Source organism: Bos mutus, chromosome 13 (genome assembly GCF_027580195.1).
Source record: "Bos mutus isolate GX-2022 chromosome 13, NWIPB_WYAK_1.1, whole genome shotgun sequence".
NCBI lineage: Eukaryota > Metazoa > Chordata > Mammalia > Artiodactyla > Bovidae > Bos > Bos mutus.
Window position 1 is genome coordinate 36,530,296 of NC_091629.1, and position 17,826 is coordinate 36,548,121.

General features: G+C 40.3%; 1 protein-coding gene across 7 annotated transcripts in view; it reads left to right on the top strand.

Moving 5' to 3' along the window:
• The window catches only part of UBOX5 (U-box domain containing 5), a 46,682-nt gene that overhangs the window by 11,518 nt on the left and 17,338 nt on the right, over positions 1 to 17,826 (top strand). Inside the window, exon 3 of one of the 7 annotated variants that reach the window (XM_070381309.1) lies at positions 17,255 to 17,427. The exons of 5 other annotated variants lie outside the window; for them this stretch is intronic. The gene's annotated coding sequence lies outside the window, so the exon portion shown is untranslated. The remainder of the gene's footprint in view (positions 1 to 17,254; positions 17,428 to 17,826) is intronic. One more of the 7 variants, XM_070381310.1, reaches the window with a different exon arrangement.

The following is a 17,826-nucleotide window of genomic DNA, read 5'->3' on the forward strand; positions in this document are numbered from 1 at the left end:
AGGACACATGTTTGGGTAAAGAGTTAATGCCGAGACTGCCCTGGTCATGCTGAGGTGGGCCTCTGGGCAGAAGGGTTTAGGCTGGAGTCTCAACTGGGCATGAGGTCAGATGGCAAAAACCATGAGCAAAATTGCCTAGGACAGGTGGAAAGTAGGTTATTGCAGGTAGGGAGGGAAAAGATGACCAAGAGTAGAATACCAGGACTTAAAGGAAGGTCAAAGCAAAGAGATCCAGTGATAAAGACAGATAATCAGGAAAAATAGGGGCATAGAAGTAAGTCTGGTCTCTCCAAGACCACTCACTAGAGAAAAAACTTACAGTTTATTATAGTGAAAGGATGCAGATTAAAAATGGTGAAAGAAAAAGGGACATAGTATAGTATCTAGGAGAGACACGTCACAAGTTTTTAGTTGTCTTTTCCATTAGAGACATACAGACAGCCCTTAGTTAATCCCAGCAATGATGTTTGCCAACACGTACAGATATTGCCAGTCAGGGAAGCTCCGGTCTTGTGCAGGTCAGTCATGTAGACGTGAAATGAGTGCCCACACAGTTTACCTTAGTTACTCAGTCCCCAGCCCCTGGAGACATTCACCTTATTACAGCAGAAGACAAAAGACATTTTCAGCTTATTCCACCATAAGTTACATTGTTAGTGTAAACTACCTGGTGTTTACCTTGGGTGTGGCCCGGGGTCTTAAGTGAAAGTGAAGTGCGACTCCATGGATTGTAGCCTACCAGGATCCTCCGTCCATGGGATTTTCCAGGCCAGAGTACTGGAGTGGGTTGCCATTTCCTTCTCCAGGGGATCTTCCCTACCCAGGGATCAAACCCAGGTCTCCCACATTGTAGGCAGACACTTCACCGCCTGAGCCACCAGGGCCCTCAAGGCCCAAGGTCTTAGGTGCATATAAGACAGTCTTATCAAGCACTGTATTCCAAAGGCATAGAGATTATCTCTCAGGACATTTCTTTGCAAAGTGAAAGACTTGAATACTCCAAACCTACTGAGTTAACCTTTCACTGCACAGAAACCAAGGGTAAAGCGTATGTATCCTCAGTTCCTCGGAAGAGAAAATGAAGGCAAGAACTAGAAAATCTTCAGTTTAGCAAATTGGCCATCAGTGATGACCTTAACTATAGCAATTTGTTTTATTTATTTATTTTGACTGTGCTAGGTCTTTGTTGTGCTCAGGCTTTTCTCTAGTTGTGGCAGTCAGGGGCTCCTCTCTAGTTGCAGTGCTCAGGCTTCTCACTGCCGTGGCTTCTCTTATTGTGCAGCACAGGCTCTGGAGCTCTCGGGCTTCAGTAGTTGTGGCCCCCAGGCTCTAGAGCACAGGCTCAATAGCTGTGATGCACGGGCTTAGTTGCTCCGCAGCACGTGGGATCTTCCCAGATTAGAGATTGAACCCTTGTCTCCTGAGCCACTAGGGAAGCCCAACTATAGCGATTTGAGTTACATTGTCATGGAAAAAGCCAGATGGCACGCCTGTTGAAGGAATGGATTACAAATATGAGGCAATATGTTGAGAACCTTGAAGGGATGGGGAAACTTGAGCAGGATTTACAATGGGACTAGAATTGCCAGATAAATTACAGTATGCCCAGTTAAATTTGAATTTCAGATAAACAACGAATAACATTTTCTAAAATGCACATAAAATTGGCCATTTTAAACAGTGTACAGTTCAGTGATATTTAGTACCTTGATAGTATTGTGTAGCCTGTCATCACTATCTAATGCCAGAGCAGTTTCTTCACCCCCAAAGGAAACTCTGTACCCTTTTATCAATCGCTTCACATTTCCCCCTTTCTCAGACCCTGACAGCCACTAATCTTTGTCTCTGGATTTGCATACGTGGTGGGTATTTTGTATAAATGGAATATGCAGCTTTCTGTGTCTGACTTCTTCTACTTAGCGTAATATTTTCAGGGTTCATTGATACTATAGCATGTTGTTGTTGTTTAGTCGTTAAGCTATGCTTGACTCTTTGCAACCCCATGGACTGTAGCCCATCAGGCTCCTCTGTCCATGGTATTTCCCAAGCAAGAATACTGGAGTGGGTTGCCATTTCCTCTACAAGGGATCTTCCTGACCCAGATATCGAACCTGTGTCTCCTGCACTGACTTGAATTCATTACCACTGAGCCACCTGGGAAGCTTATTATAGCATGTACTAGTACTTCATTCCTTTTTGTGGCTGAATAGTATTGTATTGCATGGATATACAATATCTGATTTATCTCTTCATCAGTTGATGGATTGGGTTTTCTACCCCTTTTAGCTGTTGTGAGTAGTGCTGCTGTAAATTAGTTCAGTTCCGTTCAGTTCAGTTGCTCAGGCGTGTCCAAAGCTTCACGGCCCCATGGACTGCATCATACCAGGCTTCCCTGTCTATCACCAACTCCCGGGGCTTGCTCAAACTCGTGTCCATTGAGTCAGTGATGCCGTCCAACCATCTCCTCCTCTGTCATCCCCTTCTCCTCCTGCCTTTAATCTTTCCCAGCGTCAGGTTTCTAATGAGTCAGCTTTTCGCATCAGGTGGCCAAAGTATCGGAGCTTCAGTTTCAGCATCAGTCCTTCCAGTGAATATTCAGGACTGATTTCTTTTAGGATGGACTGGTTTGATCTCCTGTCCCAGGGATTCTCAAGAGTCTTCTCAAACACCACAGTTCAAAAGCATCAGTTGTTTGGCGCTCAGCCTTCTTTATGGTCCAACTCTCACATCTGTACATGACTACTGGAAAAACCATAGCTTTGACTATATGGACCTTTTTTGGCAAAGTAATATCTCTGCTTTTTAATATGCTGTCTAGTTTGGTCATAGCTTTTCTTCCAAGGAGCAAGTGTCTTTTAATTTCATGGCTGTAGTCACCATCTGCAGTGATTTTGGAGCCCAAGAAAATAAAATCTCTCACTGTTTCCATTGTTTCCCCATCTATTTGCCATGAAGTGATGGGACTGTATGCCAAGGTCTTAGTTTTTCACATGTTGAGTTTTAAGCCAACTTTTTCAGTCTCCTCTTTTACTTTCATCAAGAGCCTCTTTAGCTCGTCTTCACTTTCTGCCATAAGGGCGGTGTCATCTGCATATCTGAGGTTTATTGCTATTTCTCTCAGCAGTCTTGATTTCAGCTTGTGCTTCACCCAGCCTGGCATTTTACGTGATGTACTCTGTATATAAGTTAAATAAGCAGAGTGACAATATACAGCCTTGACGTACTCCTTTCCCAATTTGGAACCAATCCATTGTTCCATGTCTGGTTCTAACTGTTGCTTCTTGACCTGCATACAGATTTCTCAAGAGGCAGGTCAAGTGGTATTCCCATCTCTTTAAGAATTTTCCACAGTTTGCTGTGATCCACACAGTCAAAGGCTTTGGCATAGTCCGTAAAGCTGAAGTAGATATTTTTCTGGAACTCTCTTGCTTTTTCTACGATCCAGTGGATGTTGGCAATTTGATCTCTGGTTCCTCTGCCTTTTCTAAATCCAGCTTGAACATCCAGAAGTTCTTGGTTCACGTACAAGCCTTGCTTGGAGAAATTTTGAGCATTACTTTGCTAACATGTGAAATGAGTGCACCTGTGTGATTGTTTGAACATTCTTTGGCATTGCCTTTCTTTGGGATTGGAATGAAAACTGATCTTTTCCAGTCTTGTGGCCACGGCTGAGTTTTCCAAATTTGCTGGCATATTTGAGTGCAGAACTTTCACAGCATCATCTTTTAGAATTTGAAATAGTTCAGCTGGAATTCCATCACCTCCAACTAGCTTTGTTCATAGTGATGCCTCCTAAGGCCCACTTGACTTCACATATCAGGATGTCTGGGTCTAGGTGAGTAATCACACCATCATGGTTATCTGGGTCATTAAGATCTTTTTTATATAGTTCTGTGTATTGGGCTTCCCTGATAGATCAGTTGATAAAGAATCCACCTGCAGTGGAGGAGACTCTGGTTAGATTCCTGAGTCAAGAAGATCTGCTAGAGAAGGGACAGGCTACCCACTCCAGTATTCTTGGACTTCCCTTGTGGCTCAGCTGGTAAAGAATCTGCCTGCAATGTGGGAGACCTGGGTTCAATCCCTGGGTTGGGAAGATTCCCTGGAGAAGGAAAAGGCTATCCACTCCAGTATTCTGGCCTGGAGAATTCCACAGACTATATAGTCCACGGGGTCACAGAGAGTCGGACATGATGAGCAACTTTCACTTTCTGTGTATTCTTGCCACCTCTTAATATCTTCTGCTTCTGTTAGGTCCATACTGTTTCTGTCCTTTATTGTGCCCATTGGCTCAGCTGGTAAAGAATCTGCCTGCAATGTAGGAGACCTGGGTTCAATCCCTGGGTTGGGAAGATCCCCCGGAGAAGGGAAAGGCTATGTAGTCCAGTATTCTGGCTTAGAGAATTCCATGGACTATATAGTCCATGGGGTCACAAAGAGTCAGACACGACTGAACAGCTTTCACTTTTCACTTTGCATGAAATGTATCCTTGGTATTCTGATTTTCTTGAAGAGATCTCTAGTCTTTCCCATTCTGTTGTTTTCCTCTATTTCTTTGCATTGATCACTGAAGAAGGCTTACTTCCTTCTCCTTGCTATTGTTTGGAACTCTGCATTCAGATGTGTATACCTTTCCTTTTCTCCTTTGCCTTTCTCTTCTCTTCTTTTCTCAGCTATTTGTAAGGCCTCCTCAGACAACCATTTTGCATTTCTTTTTCTTGAGGATGGTTTTGATCAATGCCTCCTGTACAATGGCCATAGTTCTTCAGGCACTTTGTCTGTCACATATGCTGATGGACAACTCTATCAGCTGTTGTGAATATTCACATATAAATTTTTGTTTGAATTCCTGTTTTCAATGTTTTTAAGTATATAGAAATGAATTGCTGAGTCATATATTAATTCTGTGTGTAACTTGTTGAGGAACCTCCAGACTTCCATGGTGGCTATACCATTTTACATTCCTAGTACCTCAGAATGTACTAGGGTTCCGGTTTCTCTGCATCTTTGCTATTTGAAAAAATAGCCATCCTAGTGGATGTGAAGTAATATCTTATTGTGGTTTTGATTTGCATTTCCCTAGGGAGTTGGTGATGGACAGGGAGGCCTGGCATGCTGCGATTCATGGGGTCGAAAAGAGTCGGACACGACTGAGCGACTGATCTGATCTGATCTGAGGGACTCATAATGTTTAGTATCTTTTCAATCATGATGTCAAATCGTCTAGCCCATGAACACAGGATGTCTTTCTGTTTACTTGGGTCTTTAATTTGTTTCAACAACACTTTATATTAATAGTTTTCAGTGTACAAGTTTTGTACCTTCTCAGTTAAATTTATTCCCAAGTATTATTTTTGATGCTATACTGAATGGAATTTTCTTATGTTCCTGTATGAATTGCTGATTGCTAGTGTATAGAAATACAACTGACTTACCCTGCATCTTTACTTAATTCTTTTATTAACTCTTTTAAGTGGGTGTGTGTATATTCTCTATGATTTTCTATATATGGGATCTTGTCATCTGTGTATTTAGTTTTACTTGTTCCTTTCTACTTTGGATACCTTTTAATTTCATTTTCTCCCTAACTGCTCTAATTAGAACTTCTAGTACAAAATTAAATTGTAGTGGTGAAAGCAGGCATCCTTGTTTTATTCCAGATCTTAGAGGGGATGCTTTCAGTCTTTCACCATAGAGTATAATATTAGACCCCTTGGATTTTTCATAAATGCCCTTTACTTTATTGAGGAAATTTTATTCATAGTTTGCTGAATGTGCAATAAATAATTTTTTAATGTAAGTATGTCCCAAGTAGTACATGGAACATTCTTATACTAAACAAATTATCAACCAAAAAAATCCATTTTTATCCAAATTTATCCAAATTTCATATTTAAGTCGACATTTAAATTTTTTATTTGCTAAATTAATAACCTTAAGAAGGACAAGGCTGGATTCTTTTGAGGTGGTTGATGGAGGCAGAAGAGACTTCAATGTTATTTGCATATTGAGGAAAGGATCCAATAGTCAGAGATAAGTTTAAGATTCAAGAGAGAGGCAAGAACAGATGGAATAAGGCCCTGGAGGGGAGGGACAGAGTTAGGGTCAGATTTGTACAAGAAGAGCTTGGCTGCCTTACCTGGGTTCCCACATAAGTTTTCTGACACTGCTATTAAGGTGCTAAGTAAATGGTATTAGAACCCTTTGCCCATCTGTGCCTTGTTTTGATCCTACAAATTTTTTAAGAGTAAAAACTGTGTCCGCTTGTGCCTAGCAGTGTACCTTGTGCACATATTAAGCTCTTGAAGATTGCTCCAAGTACATAACGTTGCAAGCTTTTTTGGACTTAGACCTGTGTTCTGGCCTTCCTGTGCCTGAGACAGCTGTCTTTTATTTTAACTAGCTATAAGAGAAATGAACACAAGTCAGATTTTTTACTTAGATGGACGAGTAACTCAATTTAGAAATTATAACAAGTAAGATTGCTCCAAGTATATAACATTTCAAGCTTCTTTTGGACTTACACCTGTGTTCTGGCCTTCCTGTGTCTGAGGCAGCTGTCTTTTATTTTAACTAGCTATAAGAGAAATGAACACAAGTCAGATTTTTTACTTAGATGGACGAGTAACTCAACTTAGAAATTATAACAAGTATTATACTTCTTTAAAGGCTGAAGTGCCCAATTTATAAAATTGCTCAGTGCATTGGTATTCCACCCACTCTTTGAGGCTAAATGCTTTTCTCTTATTTGACAGATAGTCTTTTCTTTTTTTAAATTCTGTAACCTGTTTGAGCCTAGTCTTTAAAATATGTGTATCTGCCAGAATTACTTTCCATTACATTTTCATGAAACTCAAAAATCAGTTTGTATAACTCAGCTATGGCAACTTCTTTGTAAGCCAAAGGAAGACGGATGTACAGGTGTTCACAAAGTGTCATGGTCACCTTATTCTCTTCTAAATTATCCCTCCACACTTCCCTATTGCTAGGTTCTGAGTCTTCAGCAACAAAAAGATTTGCTTGGCTGCTTTAAGGAAACACAGACAGAAACCTTTGAGATAAGATGACCAGTTTGTCCCAGTTTGCTTGGGACTTTCCTGTTTTTAGCACTGAAAATTCCACTTTCTGAATAGACCATATGGTTGGTCACCCTCCCTCTGGATCTCTTTTCAGTACTGTTCTTGTACATTCCCTTCCTCACCCTGAGTATAGGGAGGCAGAGAAGAAATGCCTCTCACCATTTGGACATCCAGTTCTGTATCAGCTATTAGCTGCGAGAAATACTCTGAGCATGTATCTGTAGCCTTATTCTTACTTATATCATCCTGTGACCCCAGGAACCCAGCCCCATTATTTTATCAACTTAAAACTCTAAACATACAAAAGGAAAACTTTTCTGCTTAGTCATAGTTATTACTTAAGTGACAGGTACACCAAGAATAAGCATGTTGGTTTGTTTCAAGTTTGTTTCTTACAGTGTGGGTTGTTGTTCAGTCGCTCAGTCGTGTCCAACTCTTCGCGACCTCATGGACTGCAGCACACCAGACTTCCCTGTTCTTCACCATCTCCTGGAGTTTACTCAAACTCATGTCCATTGAGTTGGTGATGCCATTCAACCATCCCATCCTCTGTCGTCCCCTTCTCTTCCTGCCTTTAATCTTTCCCAGCATCAGGGTCTTTTCTAATGAGTCAGCTTTTTGCATCAGGTGGCCCAAGTATTGGAGCTTCACTTTTAGCATCAGTCCTTTCAGTGAATATTCAGGACTGATTTCCTTTAGGATTGACTGGTTTGATCTCCTTTCTGTCCAAGGGATTCTCAAGAGTCTCCTCCAACACCACATTTCAAAAGCATCAGTTGTTTGGCGCTCAACTTTCTTTATGGTCCAACTCTCACATCTATACATGACTACTGGAAAAACCATAGCTTTGACTATATGGACCTTTTTGGCAAAGTAATACCTCTGCTTTTTAATATGCTGTCTAGGTTAGTCATAGCTTTTCTTCCAAGGAGCAAGCGTCTTTTAATTTCATGGCTGTAATCACCATCTGCAGTGATTTTGGAGCCCAAGAAAATAAAGTCTCTTACTGTTTTCCTTGCTTCCCCATCTATTTGCCATGAAGTGATGGGACTGTATGCCAATGTCTTAGTTTTTCACATGTTGAGTTTTAAGCCAACTTTTTCACTCTTCTCTTTCACCTTCATCAAGAGCCTCTTTAGTTCCTCTTCACTTTCTGCCATTAGGGTGGTATCATCTTCGTATCTGAGGTTATTGCTATTTCTCCCAGCAATCTTGATTTCAGCTTGTGCTTCACCCAGCCTGGCATTTTACATGATGTACTCTGCATATAAGTTAAATAAGCCGAGTGACAATAGCGTGGATAGTGGAATTAAACTGGAATCTTCAGTTAAAGGGCTTATATCTGGGTGAGGAACTTTAAGACTTCTGTGGTAATAGTGTGTTTGGATTTATAAAATAAAAAGACAGTACACGGAATCCTTGTGATGAAATGATCCCGTATCTTGACTTTGGTACACAAAAAGTGATTACATAGATCTGTGCAAAGAATAAACTTGCATAGAACTTAATCTACAGACAAACACAAATGAGTCCTTGTCAAACTGGTGAAATCTGAGTAAAATTAGTGGATTGTATCATTGTTCATTCCTGGTAGTAATGTTGTACTATAACTATGTAAGATGTTACCATTGAGGAAACTGGTTAAAGTTATGAGAGATCTCTTTGTATTATTTCTTAACCATGCACATGGATTTATAATGACGTTAAAAAGTTTAATTAAAATTTTAAAAAAGAATATTTCTTAGAAGGTAGCTTTGAAATCCTTGTGAGATATTTATTCAGTAATATCTTATATATAGTTCATTTTTCTCCTTCATGCTCTTAAAGAATCCTTTCTTTTTAGAAAAAACAAAATGTCAAGGGAAAAACTGAGACAGCTAGTTTATTTCTGAGTTTGTCCTTTGATATTCTTTGATATCTTCAGAAAGCCATTTGCGAAGATAGGCCCTCATGTAGTACAAAAAGGATAGTGCAAACACATCAACCAGAGGAAAGGGAAATCCTGTGAAGGGTCACTTGCCTCTAAGTGGTTCGAAATTGCTAGTGTCATCTAGGAGGTTAATGGATGACTTTTCATTTAGTGTCATTTCTCTCCCTAGTTATAAGGTTTCTATGACTTTCATCTGGACAGTAGCTTTCAAATCCTTTTACTACACCACTTAGTAAGAAATACATTTTTCATCAAAACCCAGAATAGATATAATTTCATATGTACATATATCTGAAACTAAAGTTTCACGAAACACTGATCACCCTCATATATGATATATTCTGACTTCTTTCTTTTTACTTAATTTTTTAAAATGCTGATTATAGCTCAGTAATTTGAGTTCTTGATTCTCGATCTACAGTTTGGAAAAATATTGCCTCATCCCTCCATGTAAAGTAGTCTAAAGCCCATTGGCATGACATTCGGGGCCCTTCCCAGCCCTTCCTCCCCCAGCTAAGTGGCATATTCAGCATTTCCTGGCTGGCCTCACACTGTCCCGTTCCTGTGCCTTGACTTTTACTGTCCTTCTCCTAGTGCCCTTCCCATTTTGTTCCTATTCTTGTCTCTTGGCTTCTATGGTCGAGCATATATTGCATTTTTAATATTTATCACTAGTAGATGGTGTCTGTTCTTCAAAGTTGCCCATGAGTTTAGCCACGTGCCTTAGTTGTCTCTAGTTCAGACGTTACTCCTGTGAGTTCTTCCCTGACTGTTGGCAGGTGTTTTCAGTCTTTTTCATCAAAAACCACAGGATGTTTTATATTGAACATAGTATATATTACAGTTATTTGTATAAAACTGAAACAAGTCTCATGACATAATGCACTATGTGCACTTTTGTATTACCTGCTCTTTTAGTTCATATTTCTTTTCTTTAGCCTATAACTTGATTTTAAAACAAATTGACAAACATTGATTAGACCATCCTTCCGTACTTTGAATGTCATCTGTGAAAAACCTTTGTATTACCAGCTGTTACAAACCTTTGTATTCCATAATCACTGTTGGGAGGAATTTTGTAATGCTTCAAGACTTGAGAACAGGACCCTTTTATCTTTTTTTCCCTCACAAAAAGACTTATAGAGAATATTGCAGATTTTTTTTTCATAGTTAAAAAAATTTGAATATAAGTAATAGGTCAGTGGAGAAATAAACTCTGTTTTTAGTCGTACAATTGAATACTATGAAGAAGTTAAAATGAACAGACTAGATATACACATTTTAACATGGAAAAACTTAAAATAATAACGTTTAATAGAAAAGCAAGTTGCAAGGTAATACACTGTAAATTATCAGTAATGTACATTCAGTTCAGTTCAGTTGCTAAGTCATGTCCAACTCTTTGCAACCTCATGGACTGCAACATGCCAGGCTTCCCTGTCCTTCACCATCTCCAGGAGTTTACTCAAACTCATGCCATTGAGTCGGTGATGCCTAACCATCTGATCTTCTGTCACCCTCTTCTTCTCCTGCCTGCAGTCTTTCCCAGCACCAGGGTCTTCTCTTCAGGTGGCCAAAGTATCGGAGTTTCATCTTCAGCAGCAGTCCTTCCAATGATTATTCAGGGTTGATTTCCTTTACGGTTGACTGGTTTGATCTCCTTGCTGTCAAGGGGATTCTCAAAGAGTCTACCAGCACCAGAGTTTGAAAGCATCAGTTCTTCAGCACTCAGCCTTCTTATGCTCCAACTCTCACACCCGTACATGACTACTGGAAAACCATAGCTTTGACTATATGAACCTTTGTTGGCAAAATGATATCTCTGCTTTTTAATATGACGTCTAGATTTGTCATAGCTTATCTTCCAAGGAACATAATTTCATGGCTGCAGCCACCATCCAGTGATTTTGGATCCCAAGAAAATGAAGTCTGTCTCCGTTTCCATTTTATCCCTGTCTATTTGCCATGAAGTGATGGGACTGGATGCCATGATCTTAGTTTTTTGAAAGTTGAGTTTTTTATTTTTAAATTATTTATTTAGTGTCTGTGCCATGCAGCATGTGGGATCTTAGTTCTCTGATCAGAATCGAACCCGTGCCCCTGGCATTGAAAGCACAGAGTCTTAACCATTGGACACCAGGGAAGTCCCAAATGTTGAGTTTTAAGCCAGCATTTTCACTCTCCTCTTTCATCCTCATGAGAAGACTCTTTTTCTCTTCACTTTATGCCATTGGGCTTCCCTGGTAGCTCAGCTGGTAAACAATCTGCCTGCAATGCAGGAGACCCCGGTTCAATTACTGGGTTGGGAAGATCCTCTGGAGAAAATACAGGCCCAGTATTCTTGGGCTTCTCTGGCAGCTCAATTGATAAAAAAAAAAAACCCCTACAATACGGGAGACTTGGGTTCAATCCCTGGGTTGGGAAGATCCCCTGGAGAAGCTACCCACTCCAGCCTTTGCCCTGCTTCATTCTGTACTTCAAAGCCAAACTTGCCGGTTATCCCAGGTATCTTTCAACTTCCTGTTTTTGCATTTCAGTTCCCTATGATGATGCTGGAGAAGGAAATGACAACCCACTCTAGTATTCTTGCCTGGAGAATTCCATGGACAGAGGACCCTGGCAGGCTGCAGTCCATAGGATTGCAAAGACTTAGACACGACTGAGCGATTTTCACTCACTTCACTCCCTATGATGAAAAGGATCTTTTCTTGGTGTTAGTTCTAAAGATGTTAGTTCTAACATCTTTTTTTGGTGTTAGTTCTAAGAGGTCTTGTAGATCTTCGTAGATCTGTTTGACTTCAGCTTCTTCAGCCTTAGTGATTGGGGCATAGACTTGGATTACTTTGATGTTGAATAGTTTGCCCTGGAAGTGAACTGATATCATTCTGTCAGGTTTTTTTTTCTTTAGATTGCACCCAGGTACTGCATTTTGGACTCTTTTGTTAACTGTGAGGGCTGTTCATTCTTCCTAAGGGATTCTTGCCCACAGTAGTAGATATAATGGTCATCTGAATTAAATCCTCCCATTCCTGTCCATTTTACTTCACTGATTCCTAAAATGTCAATGTTCACTCTTGCATCTCCTGTTTGGCCACATCCAATTTACGTTGATTCATGGACCTAACATTCCAGGTTCCTATGTAATATTGTTCTTTGCAGCATTGGACTTGACTTTCACCACCAGGCACATCCCCAACTGGGCATTGTTTCCGCTTTGGCTCAGCCTCTTCATTCTTTCTGCAGCTCTTTCACCACTCTTCCCCAGTAGCATATTGGACATCTGCCAAGCCAAGGTTGGGGGGTGGGTCTCATCTTCCAGTCTTTATATCTTTTTGCCTTTCATACTATTCTGGGGGTTCTCAAGGTAAGAATCAGTTTAGTTCAGTTGCTCAGTCGTGTCTGACTCTTTGTGACCCCATGGACGGCAGCACGCCAGGCTTCCCTGTCCATCACCAACTCCCGGAGCTTACTCCAACTCATGTCCATACAGTTGGTGATGCCATTCAACCATCCCATCCTCTGTCATCCCCTTCTCCTCCCGCCTTCAATCTTTCCCAGCATCAGGGTCTTTTCCAGTGAGTCAGTTCTTCACATGAAGCGGCCAAAGTATTGAGTTTCAGCTTCAGCATCACTCCTGCCAATGAATATTCAGCACTGATTTCCTTTAGGATTGACTGGTTGGATCTCCTTGCAGTCCAAGGGACTCTTAGAAGGGACTCAAGGGAGTCTTCTCCAACACCACAGTTCAAAAGCATCAGTTTTTCAGCATTCAACTTTCTTTATAGTCCAACTCTCATATCCATATATGACTGCTGGAAAAACCATAGCTTTGACTATATGGACCTTTGTTGGCAAAGTAATGTCTCTGCTTTTTAATATGCTGTCTAAGTTGGTCATAACTTTTCTTCCAAGGAGCAAGCGTCTTTTAATTTCATGGCTGCAGTCACCTTCTGCAGTGATTTTGGAGCTCCCCCCAAAATAAAACCTCTCAGTGTTTCCAGTGTTTCCCCATCTATTTGCCATGAAGTGATGCGACCAGATGCCATGATCTTAGTTTTCTGAATGTTGTTTTAAGCCAGCTTTTTCACTCTGCTCTTTCACTTTCATCAAGAGGGTCTTTAGTTTTTCTTCGCTTTCTGCCATAACAGTGGTGTCATCTGCATATTTGAGGTTACTAATATTTCTCCTGGCAATCTTGACTCCAGCTTGTGCTTCATCCAGCCCATCATTTCTCATGATGTACTCTGCATATAAGTTAAATAAGCAGGGTGACAGTATACAGCCTTGATGTACTCCTTTCCTGATTTGGAACCAGTCTGTTGTTCCATATTCAGTTCTAACTGTTGCTTCTTAACCTGCATATTGATTTCTCAGGAGGCAGGTCAGGTGGTTTGGTATTCCCATCTCTTTAAGAATTTTCCACAGTTTGTTGTGGAAAACTAACTGTGTGTAGAAAAGGCAGAGGAACTAGAGGTTAAATTGCCAGTATCTGTTGGGTCATCGGAAAAGCAAGAGAGTTCCAAAAAAACATCTACTTCTGCTTTATTGACTACGCCAAAGCCTTTGCCTCTGTGGATCACAAGGCAAGAACACTGAAGTGGTTTGCCATTCCCCTTCTCTAGCGGACCATGTTTTGTCAGGTACACTAATGAGACACAAACATGGCAAAATGTTAGATTTGCTAAATCTAGGGGGTGGATATAAGAGTATCTACTACATTATTTCTTTATCCTTTTATCTAAAATATTTTGTAATGAAAATCTTTGTAATAAAAATTGATATGTCATCTGCTTATAAATCTTTATTATCTTGCTATCTTATAATACTATATTGTCTGGCTCCAAACTGCTTGCCTGAACTGTAGGTCACTTTAGCCATGATCTGTGTTGCCCGATTTATACTTAGATCTGGTCTCTCTTAGAAGCCAAATTTGGATAAGGAACTTGTAGTTTGTAAGTATTGTATATCCTGGACAGTGTTTGCAGTGAGTTCAGGTAGTATAGCTATTTCCTAGGCAGAGCTGAAGAGACAGTCTTCCTGAATGAGACCATTTGCATTTTCATGTGGTAAGTCATTGTTTTTTTCTGTATTAAGTATTAAGGCAGGAAATACTTGTCTTAAAAAATCAGGAGTGTTGGAACCAGAGAGAGGAAAGATCATACAAAGATGTCAGTGGCAACCAGAGTCCTGTAGAAGCCTGAGGTGTTTGGGCATCACTGTTTCCCCCAAAAATATTATAATTTGTAAGTTTTTTTTTTTTTAAAGGATCTGCCACTCTGTTTCAATTTGATCTCCAGTCCTAATTTGTTTTCAATCACTTTTTCCTCAGTCATTATTTGCTTTTTTTTTTTGGTCTTAGCTGCTGCACACAACTTTCTTTAGTTGCTGCAACAGGGGCCACTTTCTGGTTGTGGTATGAGGGCTTCTCATTGTGGTGGCTTCTTGTGTTGTGGCTTACAGGCTCTAGAGTGCTCAGTAGTTGCCCTAAGTCATGAGGGATCTTCCTGGACCAGGGATTGAACCCGTGTGCCCTGCATTGGCAGGCTGATTCTTAAGCACTGGACCACCAGGGAAGTCCCCCAATCATTCTTTATTATTATTATTACCACTTTTATTATTGTTATTGGACTATTTTTTAAGAGCAAGTTGAGGCTTACAGAAAAATTGATCAAATAATTTTTGATGGGAAATGGGAATCAGAGAATTCCCATGTACATCCTCTCCCTTCTGTATAGTTTCCCTATTATTAACATCTTGCACAAGTGTGGTTTATGTATTATAATTGATAAACCAATATTGATGTATTATTATTAACTGAAGTCCATAGTTTACATTAAGGTTTACTCTTTGTGCAATTCTGTGGATTTTGACAAATGTGTAATGCCATTTATTACAGTATCATACAGAATAGTTTTACCACTTAACCATTTCACTTTTATCTCTACTCCAGTGCTTAGCGTAGGGCATGTAAATATTACATGCATGTGCAATGATTATTTCATCTAAAATTAATATAACCAATCAAATTTAGTAGAGTTTAAAAAACATTTAAAGAACAATTTTCTACCACCAAATAGAGCCTATATTAGGAATAAAAAGATGGCTTAAAATTGTAAAATGTGTTATATCTCATTAATCTGTCAAATAAGAAAAATAAAACTCAATATATAGAGACAATCAGAATTCAAAGCATATAATGTACGTGTTAAGTCACGTCAGTCATGTCCGACTGTTTGTGACCCTGTGGACTATAGCTTGCCAGGCTCCTCTGTCCATGGGATTCTCCAGGCAAGAATACTGGAGTGCATAGCCATACCCTTCTCCAGGGGATCTTCCCCACCTAGGGATTGAACTTGTGTCTCTTATGTCTCCTGCATTGGCAGGTGGGTTCCTTACCACTAGTGCCACCTGGGAAGCCCCAAAGCATATAATATTTCAGTCTAACAATCAGCATCATGTTCAAGGATGAAAAACTAGAGGCATTTTCTAATGGGAACAGAAGCTTGACAACTCTAATATTATTTCATGTAATTCTGGCAGTTCTAGCTAATATAGGAAGATGAGAGAAATAAGAGTTACCGTTTTAAGAAAGAGGCTCTCATTGAGATTATAGAACCCCCCCAAAATTCCTAAAAATGTGTTAAAATCAGTGAGTTCAGTAACATAGGTAAATACATAATAAGGATACAAAAATGAAAAGCTTTCCTAATATAGCAATAACTGGTTAGAAAAATTAACAGTATAAAAGGTAAAAATCTGGAGAAGGAAATGGCAACCCACTGCAGTATTCTTGCCTGGAAAATTCCATGGACAGAGGATGGCAGTAGTCCATGGGGTCGCAAAAGAGTTGAACACGACTTAGCCACTAAACAACAACAACTATCCATCCATATTCCTACCTGTTAGAGGTAATTCATGTACTCTTTTGGAGTGATGCTAAATAACTTGTTTGTTAACATGTGAATTCAAAGCACTAACTGGTTTGCTCTTGGAACGTCTGAAGCTTCCAGTTTGAGGAATTCTCAGGTTTCTCTAGGAAGAGGCATGATCCATGAATTGGGAATGACAACAGCCAAGTCAAGAGGTCCCCCGAGGGGCAAGGTCAGAGAGGTCAGAACCACAAGAGGGTGGTCCTTGAGCAGGGTGGAGACAGAACCAACGGGTAGACACCACCCCTTCCCCAGCTGTGGCCACTGCAGGAAAGTTCCTGAGAGTCACAGGTCCACTAACCTCCTCGCCATCCAAGTGACTGCTCTTCTACTGCTTTCTGTGAGATCAGTCTGAAAGAAACAGAGTCTCTGTTTCACAAACGATGGAACTCTGTAAATATAAAAAATAAATAAATAAAAGGTAAAATCTGCTTAATTTTTATCTTAGTAGTGTAGTAGTAAAAAGTTGCAAACAACTGAAATGTCCGCCTAAAAGAGGGTGGTTTATTATTTATACCCCATCCTTTTCCAAAATGATTTTAAGGTAGCTTTCACAACATACCTTATTATATAAAAATAAGTGACGAATTCAAGCAGAGAGAAATCTGAGGGTTGGGCCACAGATTTCATTCTGAGCTTTCTAGTGCCAAAGTAAAGATCATAATCAATTATATGATTCATATTCATACTTATAATACTGAGTTGATTGGAAGAAGCAACTGTTCTAATACTAAGACCAAAAAGAGATTTTTCTCATGAGTCCTAGAGGATACCATGCAGAATAGAGAATGATCATTTTGACAACTGTAGAGAGCTGTTTCATATAAAATTCCTTGTTAATAACCACACAGAACCAATGAAATATTTGGTAAAGAGTATATGAGCTTCCCAGGTGGCGTAGTGGTAAAGAATCTGCCTGCCAATGCAGGAAACACAGGAGACACAGGTTCAATCCTTGGGTATGGAAGATCCCTTGGAGGAGAAAGTGGCAACTCACTCAAGTATTCTTGCCTGGGAAACTCCATGGACCGAGGTGCCTGGTAGGCTACAGTCCATGGGGTTGCAAAGAGTCGAACAAGACTGAGCACACACACATAGATATGCAGTGGGGCGAGGAATGCAGTGATGGTTATGGCTAGGATGAACATAGGGATGGTTCAGTACACTGCTCTGAGGAGCAGCTCAATGGAGTAATACATTTTAGAGACTAAAATTATGGCTCTCAGTTGATGTGTGGTGCCACCATGGTGTCCTGTGAATCTTCACAGATCCACCACTGAGTTTTTCTAAATGTGTTACATTTATTTTTGCTACAGATGAGGATCCACATTGCTAAGAAGTCTGTCAGATGGTGGTGTAGGATATGAATGCAGCAGCCATCAGGGAAGCCAGGCAGGAGGCAAGAGGTACTACTTAGGCCAGCACTAAAAAGAATTCATTGTGGATGGACTGAACAGTCTCTATAAATATTCTCTCAAATTAGATTTTGGTAAGTGTTATGGAGAGCAGATAGGCTGTGTCTGGTCAGATACAGGTCCATATGCTTTAATAGTTGACTTAGAAATTAACCTCTCCCAGGTGGAGCTAGTGGTAAAGAACCCACCTGCCAGTGCAGGAGACACAAGAGACTCAGGTTCCATACCTGGGTCAGGAAGATCCCCTGGAGAAGGGCACCGTCCATAGGGTCACAAAGAGTTGGAAACAACTGAAGCTACTTAGCATGCATGCATGAAAGTTGTGAAGCCTCATGAGGTGAGATGCTTCAACAGATGTTGCAAAGAGTAGTCAAGGTTTCTAAATTCCTGCATTGTAGAGCATAGCCACAGGGTTTTCCTGATGGCTCAGTGATAAAGAATCCGCCTGCCAATGCAGGAGATGTGAACCCATC